This window comes from Trachemys scripta, chromosome 2 (assembly GCF_013100865.1).
Source record: "Trachemys scripta elegans isolate TJP31775 chromosome 2, CAS_Tse_1.0, whole genome shotgun sequence".
NCBI classification, from domain to species: domain Eukaryota; kingdom Metazoa; phylum Chordata; order Testudines; family Emydidae; genus Trachemys; species Trachemys scripta.
The window spans coordinates 60372306-60381671 of NC_048299.1; the positions used below are offsets into that span (position 1 = coordinate 60372306).

At 39.8% G+C, this 9366-nt stretch overlaps 1 long non-coding RNA gene across 1 annotated transcript in view; it reads left to right on the forward strand.

Annotated features, from left to right (window-relative positions):
- LOC117872325 overlaps window positions 1-5556 on the forward strand; it is a 193242-nt gene extending 187686 nt beyond the window's left edge. Inside the window, exons 4-5 of the long non-coding RNA XR_004644460.1 lie at window positions 2822-2919; window positions 3968-5556. This is a non-coding gene — a long non-coding RNA (uncharacterized LOC117872325). The remainder of the gene's footprint in view (window positions 1-2821; window positions 2920-3967) is intronic.
- Window positions 5557-9366: the final 3810 nt, after the last annotated feature.

A 9366-nucleotide genomic window follows, 5' to 3' on the forward strand; every position in this document is an offset into this window, starting at 1 on the left:
TTAAAATAAACACAATGAAATGGTTCTGATAAAATAATTGACTGCAACATTTTCAGTTGTTTTATTTTCTGTACAGAAAATGAAAACAGTGGATGTAAGTAGGGTAACTTGGAGAGGTTAAGGAATTATTATTGGTTCTTCCCCTTTGCTTCCGAATTCTGATATTGATCATCCACCTAATATTCTTGTGCTTTTTACTGGCCTCTGGAGTATAGAAGTTTATCCCCAAATTCAGATCTGAAATGCATTCTCTTCGCTTCCAGTCACTTTAGAAATTATGTTTATGGAATATCTTAGGGAAAGAATGAACCCTTCATTTGTAATATGTAAACTCTCTATTTTAATAACAGAATTAGACTGTAATGTTCTGGGGTGCAATTCAGACAGTGAAGAGTTGTCACCTGTTACCCTGTAACCCCGAGTGCCTCACAATGCCTTGCTACTGTAGATCTCTGCCTGGGACACCCACAGTCAGCAGCTAGCATGCATTCTATGTCTATGTGTTGTGCAGCCCTGATCCAATGTTTTGGAGCATGGAACTTGCATGCAATACCACAGAGTTCCATGGGTCTCCACCAGTCTTGGTTAACAATTGGTAAGGTGACTCCACACTCACCCCAGTCCTGAATTTTCTCCCAAAACGTGTGTTCTGAAATCTCCAGCCCTGTCCTGGAACAGTCAGAGGATTGTTAATATTCCTTGCTTCTTTAAAGAGTCAGTTTGTTACTTTAACTGGAGTTACCAAATAATTCAGTTTAAATTTGTAACCTAACCTAATTGGTTTAGGCTACAAATAAAACAAGCTTATTTAATTATACAGCAATAAATTTTAAGTGAGTACAAGTATAAGGATTAGTGTCAGAAATGATTACAAGAGAAATCCCCCTTTCTTGTAGATAAAACACTTTTTAATAACTAAAACTTAACCTGCTAGACTTGGTTTAAACTACAATCCTCACCACATATTTCCATCAAGATGGCTGACCAAACTTCTGGGTCAGGATCTATCCCTCAAAGTCACATTTATCTTCTTAGGTGAAAGATAGATAACTTGGGGTTTCTTGGCCCCTCTCTTGTAGTCCAATGAATCTTTGAAATGGATTCTTCTGAAGGATACTCCCAGATAAGTCTATTTCCAGCTCTGAGGTAATCATCTTGAAGGAATTTTCTTGCTGTTCCCTCCCTGCTGGAGTTGTGTCTGCTGAAATGCAAATATTTTAGTTTAATACCTGCCTCCTCTGGTGCAATTGACATATGAATGTCAATCTCCTCCCCAGCCCTGATAGCCTGAGGTTTGTCTCCACCCCTTTGTTAGCTTGATGGGTCTGTTTACGGGATACATAAATACATTCTCATGGTCTTCCAAAGTACTTTGGAAGTAAGTCCCCAGGTGGGGAAACCATATTCCTTTCCTAGGCTGGGGTCCACAAACACATATTAAGAATTAGAATATCAGTTTAGGTCCATAACTTTGCATCAATTGCTTGCACCTACATTACACAATGAAATTAATATTCAGTAAGTCATGAGCTTTTCATTGACACCTTGCGTGACACTTACCAGATATGTTTCATAACATTACAGAATTGGGATACTTTTGAAATGGTTAAACCAGCTGCAATTCATTACCGGATATCTGGGTGCTCCTTGCCCTCTGCCCTTCGGCTCTGCGTATTGTCACATAGACCTTCACTGATTTTATAACAACACTATTAGCCAATACACATTGATTTCAATTTAATTCCAAATAATTCCCACAATGACTTCCTGCATTCAGAACTGCAGAAGTATAGACCTGGAAATAGGCAGAGTCTGTTAAATGAAGCGATAATTGCGGTTACCACTACTGAAAGCACAATGCTGCCTCCGCATTCTTTACATACAGCCTGGATTTATTTCCAGTCAGTAGAACTGGTTTGTTGTTGTCCTATAACTGATTAAGTTTAATAAAAAATGGCATGCACCAAAAATTTGTACAAAATCAAGTTGATATTTTCCCTTTACAGTAAATAAACAGTGCAAATAAGTTTAGCCTAAAAGAAAATTCATAATTTGACTATTCCTCAAGGCATGTCTATTACATCAGCACATGTGCCATGGTTCTGGGTGCTGTACAAACCCATAGGGCTGGGTGTTCAGCTGGTATAAATTAGCATAGCTGCACTGACTTCAGGGAGCAACACTTATATACACCAGCTTAAATTCTGGCTCCTAGGCTCCAATTAAGGAAAGCATCTCTACTCAAGAAAGCATTTAAGCGCATGCTTTAGTGCTTTGCTGAGACAGGGCCATAATGTTTATCAGCACCTACCACAATTGGGCTGTTATCCTGATGGGAGCTTCCGGGTGCTATTATAATCTACATATTTAATAATAATAAACTGAAGGACATACACGTAACTAGATTTTAGAACTTGTAAGAGACATACCTGACTATGAAATAGAAAAGACCGTTGCAAAGGTATTACAATGCCTTTCTGTCACTTTGCCGGAGCCTAATAGCATATAGAGGACTGAACTTCACAAAAAGTATAGTATTAAAAAGAAAGTGCATTTTCTTTGGACAGAGCTAATCCAACACCAAAAATCTTCCCCCAATTTTCTTAGGGTCTGACTGTGCAAGCATTACTCCTGTAGAGTAATGCTTACTCACGTGAGTCATCCCACTGAAGCCAATGTGAAGCCAGATTCAAAATGACCCTAGAGTATATCGGTGTTTTGAGTGAGGGATAACCTGAAGTTTTTTGTTGAGTCTATGTACTTGAGAACAAGGTGATGTTTCTTTTCTTTGACAATTTTATTGATGATATTTCCACTGCAGGTTCTAACAGATCACCCCACGTTAAGAAAAGCAATTGAGTACCGAAGCGCTTCTAAACCTGAAGAAGGAAAGTATCTCTTGCTTTTCAGAATTACCAGGTACTCAAATGATAAAACTGTCAAAAGCGTTACTTAACATTGTTGTCTGCGTCATAATCTGTTTCTCAGTAACACCGGGTCTGAGTTGCAGTAATAGAATTAATTATACTTCATTTTGCTGTCTTTAACAGTATTGACCAAATTTAAGAACAAATGAGAAGCGCTTATCAAGCTTGAAGAAAATAATCCATCAGTGGCACAATTTAAATTCTCTGCAGTTCTCTTATTAATCAAAGTAACACTTACTATCCTATCTCCACTTCCCATTAACAGTCATTAAGCACTGTTGCTGATTGAAGCAATTTCTTTAGGGATCTCAACCTCATTTTTAAGAGAATCTTCTACAGTGGAAAACAATATCATATAGGAGCAGTGACTTCAAGAGGGGAAGAAGGTTCTTCAATCATGCTCTGACCTTGACATTTTTCTACAGCAGAAGTTCACAAGTACATAGCCAAGATGTTCCGAACTTCTGCTGTCTTTACCGGTGCCCTCGTATTAACACTGAAGGGAAACACTGTTTTAAAAGACAGCATTAGACAATAGGTTAAGTGTCTCAGACAATCGTACCAAACTGCCGTGGTGATTATTATTTTATAGATCGTTCATACGCAGCAAAAATTTCATGAGATAGCTCATTCCACAGCCTTATGTCAATACTAGGAAAATTCAAAGCAGTGATAAATCTCAGAGGTCAAATGATAGAGATAGGATTTCTGATGTTCACTTTTTCCCTTTATAAACAGTGTCACAGATTGATATTTTTTGTCAGAATGAATGCAGCTTCTGTTTGTAAGTGTCTCCAGAGAGGAAGTATAATGTGTGGAACTAACATGAAGGGGCAGGAAGTCATTGTGATATGAGCCTTAGCAAAGGTAGTTTGAACTTATGCATGTGTAGGGTTGAAGGTGCATTGTTTGACCACTGTGATGCCAACATGTGGAAATGGCATCCGGGTTGGCAAACATGAGCATGCATGCTAACAATGAGCATTTTTATTATGGTAACTACTGTGATTCCACACACTTTCAAGGTATTTGTTTTGCAGATGGGGCTTTTCACATCCCTTTCAGAGCACTGAGGCTCACTGTTTGTACAAGTCTTCACTCTTGAGGCCCTGAATCATGTTCACCCAATGAAGAAGACTTCAACAGAGGACTGGACAGGACTCATTTGGAGAAAACCAATTCTCTCTTCTTCAATCAGCAAGAAAGGACAAAGTTGAGTATGGGTTGAGGGACTCAGAAGTAGTTTGGGCTCTAGCTACAGTGACAATCCTGAACTTTAATCTATGTTTAATAGATGTTTATATGAGAGATACACTATGAGATCACACTATCAGCCCAGCAAAATCCATGTTTCAAAGATGGGGCATAAATAATGATGGAAGGTTGGCTTTGCTGTTTTACATTCTCTTTTCCTTCAAGGACTGGTGTCCCAGACTCCAAAGCTCTTTTGGACTGGCCACTTTCCCTATCTGCCCACCTATCTTCTGACATTTGTGTTCTGATGAAGACCTTCCAAAACATGGATTTTTCTTGCCTGCCGTAAGCCACCTACCCAAACCTGTAATGTTAAACATCTCAGAGCTGGATCTTTCACAATGGTTCATACTTTGTTCCAAAGTTCACCAGCCCTAATGTTGACTCCCGTTCCCCTCTTTCCAAAAGCAAGGTGGAATTGCTTCCACACCATATCACGCCCCTACCACTACAGGGCAGGAGAAAGCATGAAGGAAATCCAGCTTGACTTATGGCAGTGCACCTAGTCAGCTCCACAAACAAATATTTTTATATTGAATGAAAACACAAACCAATCTTGGAATTTGATGGCCATGCTGTTTGCTGATTGTATTCTATAATTTAGACAGGAGATTGCAGTTTCAAGTTGGCAGAATTCAACTCAAAATGAATTTGATCCACTCAAAGAACAAAATACCACTTAGTTTCTTATATGGCTAAACATACAAATCCAGTCTCCACAAAATGAAATGCTAAGCTAGATTTTGGATCAATGTAATACCTACTCCTGTTAAATCACTTAAAAAGGAAAACATCTACAAAGTGTCCCATTAGGCTGACAAATTTACAGCACTATGAATAGAAAAGCAGAACAAGGCATTGTGTTTAAGGAGAAGGAATGGATTTTAAGTCTGTAGCATTTCAGCTGTATGACTAAGGTTAGATAGCCTATCACATCTCTTCCTGCTGTTTATACAGTTGCTGCAGATGTGTACTAAGTGGCAAAATATGGCCATTATAGTACATTAGCAAAGAAGTTGTGGAGTGAATTATAGGAAATACTGTGGGACTGTATTAAAGCATTTGGGAGCATATTATGTTAATACTTGGATTTGTACATATATAATTTGCATTAATGCTAATGATCATTATGAGAGAAATCCTGCTCCCTCTGTCTCATGCATTCGCACGTATGCCCTGAAAAAACCAGAGCCATCGGCACTCTGCTGTGTGAAGTGGGCAGTCAGCTTGAAGGAGGCAGGCTAATGGAACTCTCCCCCATGTGTTATTGATCTCTGTTCATTGGTAGCTCCCTGTAGCAACACAGACAGAGTTTTCTGGGCTTCGAACATGGCCAGTGGATTCATGAACTACATAGAGCAGGGGTTGGCAACGTTTGGCATGCGGCTCGCCGGGATAAGTTCCCTGGCGGGCCGGGCCAGTTTTATTTACCTGTTGATGCGGCAGGTTCGGCCGATTGCGGCCCCCCACTGGCCACGGTTCGCCGTCCTGGGCCAATGGGGGCGGCGAGAAGTGGCGCGGGCAAGCGATGTGCTGGTCGCGGCTTCTCGCCGCCCCCATTGGCCCGGGACGGCGAACCGCGGCCAGTGGGGTCTGCGATTGGCCGAACCTGCCGCATCAGCAGGTAAATAAAATTGGCTCGGCCCGCCAGGGTGCTTACCCTGGTGAGCCGCATGCCGAACGTTGCTGACCCCTGACATAGAGCCTCTCAATAACACCTTTAAGGCACTGGGTATGCTTCTAATACTGCCCAGGGACAGCTGCTCTGTGATCAGGCCCTAGGGAGGGGGAGGATTACAGTTCGCCAAACCACACTCAGGATCTTGTCCATTTCCTTGTGCTGTATGCGTGGGACAAAATTGTTGTCAAAGGGGCAGATCCTTAGCTGGTCATTGTAAATTATTATTGTAAACCGTCAATGTAAATAGCAAATTGTCATTGTGGGAGGGATAGCTCAGTGGTTTGAGGACTGGCCTGCTAAATGCAGGGTTGTGAGCTCAATCCTTGAGGGAGGCAGTTAGGGATCTGAGGCAAAAATCTGTCTGGGGATTAGTCCTGCTTTGAGCAGCAGTTTGGACTAGATGACCTCCTGAGGTCCCTTCCAACAGAATGGTATTCTAGGATTGTCACTGAGTACAAAGGTTTGTTGATGTAAATATGTCTGGATTCCATAAAGAATGACCAAAATGTCTGGGGAACATATACAGGATTGTTCTATGCATAAAACTTTCATAACCCTCCCTTTCCCCTAAGGGAGTTTAGTACTGGATGTAACTACTGTAAACCAGACAAGCGGAAGCTATAGAAAACAAAGTCACTAATTGCAACCTGGCTACTCAAGTGATTTATGCTATAGCACCCATAATTTCCTGTCATCTTGCTAGGGTACTTGGATTGCAGAAGCCATGTATCCTAATAACTTAACTCATTGCATTACAGAGCATGTTATTCAAAGAAAACTGTTGGGAATGATATGTTCTTAGTCAAGCTGCTGGAGGGTGTTCGTTTAACTACAATGATATTTTACAAAAAGTAAGCACATTTAGAACCATACCCATATAGCAATAGATATTTTCATCTTATTAAAATGGACAGATATATGACAGAACAAGGGGGGAAAGGCCATTTTTATTCTTTTGCTTTCAATTTTTAATGTGAGCACTGCATGAAGATAAGCAGTTCTACAGCATCTTACATAATAGAAAAAGCAAATATCTTTGCATAAAGACTAGAGTCATATAATATTAAAGGTCACTTGCTTTGCAACATTACAAACAGTTAATTTGTGCAATAAGAGACAAAAGAGACAAAGATAATTAAAATATACTAAAAAAATAATAAACTATTGTGGCTTTCAATTACATTGGAGCTAAGCAGCAACCATATTATTTCTGCAAACTATTTTCACTTAGCACAGTTCAGATGGAATTATTGCCATGACCTTTCAAAAATGTGAAAGAGTGAATCAATACCCTTTCAGAAGCAAGATTGCAGGAGCAGAAACTGGCCATGCTGTAATGCTGTGTATTTCTACATCAGAAGGCAGTTGAAACCTAATTATCGTCAATCACATACAAGGTAGCCCCGTGTACTGATGAGCACTGTGCAGGTTGTGTGTTACGTGCATGTGTGTGTATGTGTGCACATATCAGGCTATTCTGATGCCAGTGGGGTAAGATTTAAAGGTGAGTTATAGGGATTGTCACTCATTTACAATAACTAACACTGGTCTGTCAGAAACAGCAACCTGTAAAAGATGTATGACTGGCTGGCAGACTGCCATCCTCCAACAGACTTTACAGCCAAGAATCACATTTGATTGTCGAGGTCATCTGAATGCTTACTTGGATACATGCCATATATTATTAAACAATAACAATCAGCAATGTTTCTTAGGCCTGAGGGCAACATAGGAAACCCAGTTTTGGTGTGGAAGAAACAAACATGTAATATAAATTTTAGTATGTTATTTTTTTCATTGCTTCTCTCTTTCAACTCACAGTGGAGAATTCCCTACAGTTCACCCTCAGCTGGTGTGAGCGCTTGCAGCTCAAATTGATTTAGATGGAGCTTCGCTGATTTACACCAGCTCAGGATCTAGCCCTAGAGAACTTAAGAACACATTTCACGATGACAGGATTTGCATGGGAAACAAACCTTATTGGTTCAAGCCATTCCAGACCTCAAAAAGAGCTCTGTGCCTCACCCACCTTGTCATTCCAACATCATGATATATAAGATAGGGGGCTTGGGAAAGGTGCAGCACAAGAGATGTCTTATAGTGGCAAAGTCTTAGAAACCAATTAGTATGGCAGGAAAATCAATTCCTTTTATTTAGGTCTCCAAATCAGTCCCATCGCTGGGTCGATTAAGAGAATTTTGAAATAATCAACAATCGCGCTACTAATGTTTTTGTCTAATTCATCTTTCCATATGTCAACAAACTGCTGAAACATTCAAGTGCTTAATTTTATTCAATATCCTAAAGGTGGGAGCTCAACGGTTATACTAATACATTTCAGTGCAAGAAACATAAGGTTATCAAACAATTTTATTGTAATAAAATGATTTCAGGTATTGCAACTCTTTTAATATGCTATGTGGTGACTGTACAGATCATACATTTTGCAAGTGGCAAATCATGGTGGGTTTCAGTGGTGTTTTTAGGGTGATTGAAGCATTCACAAAACTAAAAGGTTTGGTATATTTGTTAACACAGCAATCACGTCATCTTCTATTTAATAGCCTTAATCATCTCAGAAACATTACAAATATACTGAGACCCATAAATGCTCATCACAGATGTTTGCCATATGACGTCTCCCAGTAATGATGCTGGCTTTTAAAAGATTCATTTTGAGGCAATGATTCTTTTCAGAGATGGGTGCCACTGTTTGAACTCTGCATTCTAAGGGTAGGTCTATAAAACCAGGGTGGTTCTCCAACATAACAGATGGTCTTCCAGGGCTTCAGCTAGAAAGAGACATCTTCTGCCAATCTTTCAAGGACTTCTAGTTCCATGATATCCCTGCCTTAGCAGTAAACCACAGTGCTTATCCTGGTCATACACAGGATGCACATAATGGTGACAATTAATCCCAGTCAACAGGTGATGCACAGTTGTTTTTCATGTAATTCCTTTTCAGTGGTCAGTCAATAGTAAAATATGACAGGAGTACACCCTGTCATTATTTTATTATCTTCTGTTATAGTCTCCCTCAGTACCTACAAAATGACCTTACAGCTACTGAAGGGAAGGGGCTCTGGAACTCATTGCCAAGTTAGGAATTCCAAACATATAGCAGAGTATCTTAAACCTATTACTTACAAGTGAGGTGGGAATAGTATGGTACCGCATGCATAGCTCACTTATGGGGTCAACAGAGTAAGTGACTCTCTCTTTAATGGGTCATGGCCTAATACAACTTTCACACTTATTCTGTATGATAAGTTATTTGCTGTACCCCTGTTCACTGAATTTATATGACAACAATATCTACAATACAACCACCACTCAAGGCACCCATCAACACTGTGCTTCACAATATGCTGTATTTCTTACATCCCACAAGTGCTGTAAAGTGATTGTTGTTGTCCATTGTCTTGTTTCAAAGTCCCCTAAATAATAATAAACTATAATACTGCAAAATCTTTTATTCTTCTCCTGGTAATATATTTCTCGGAG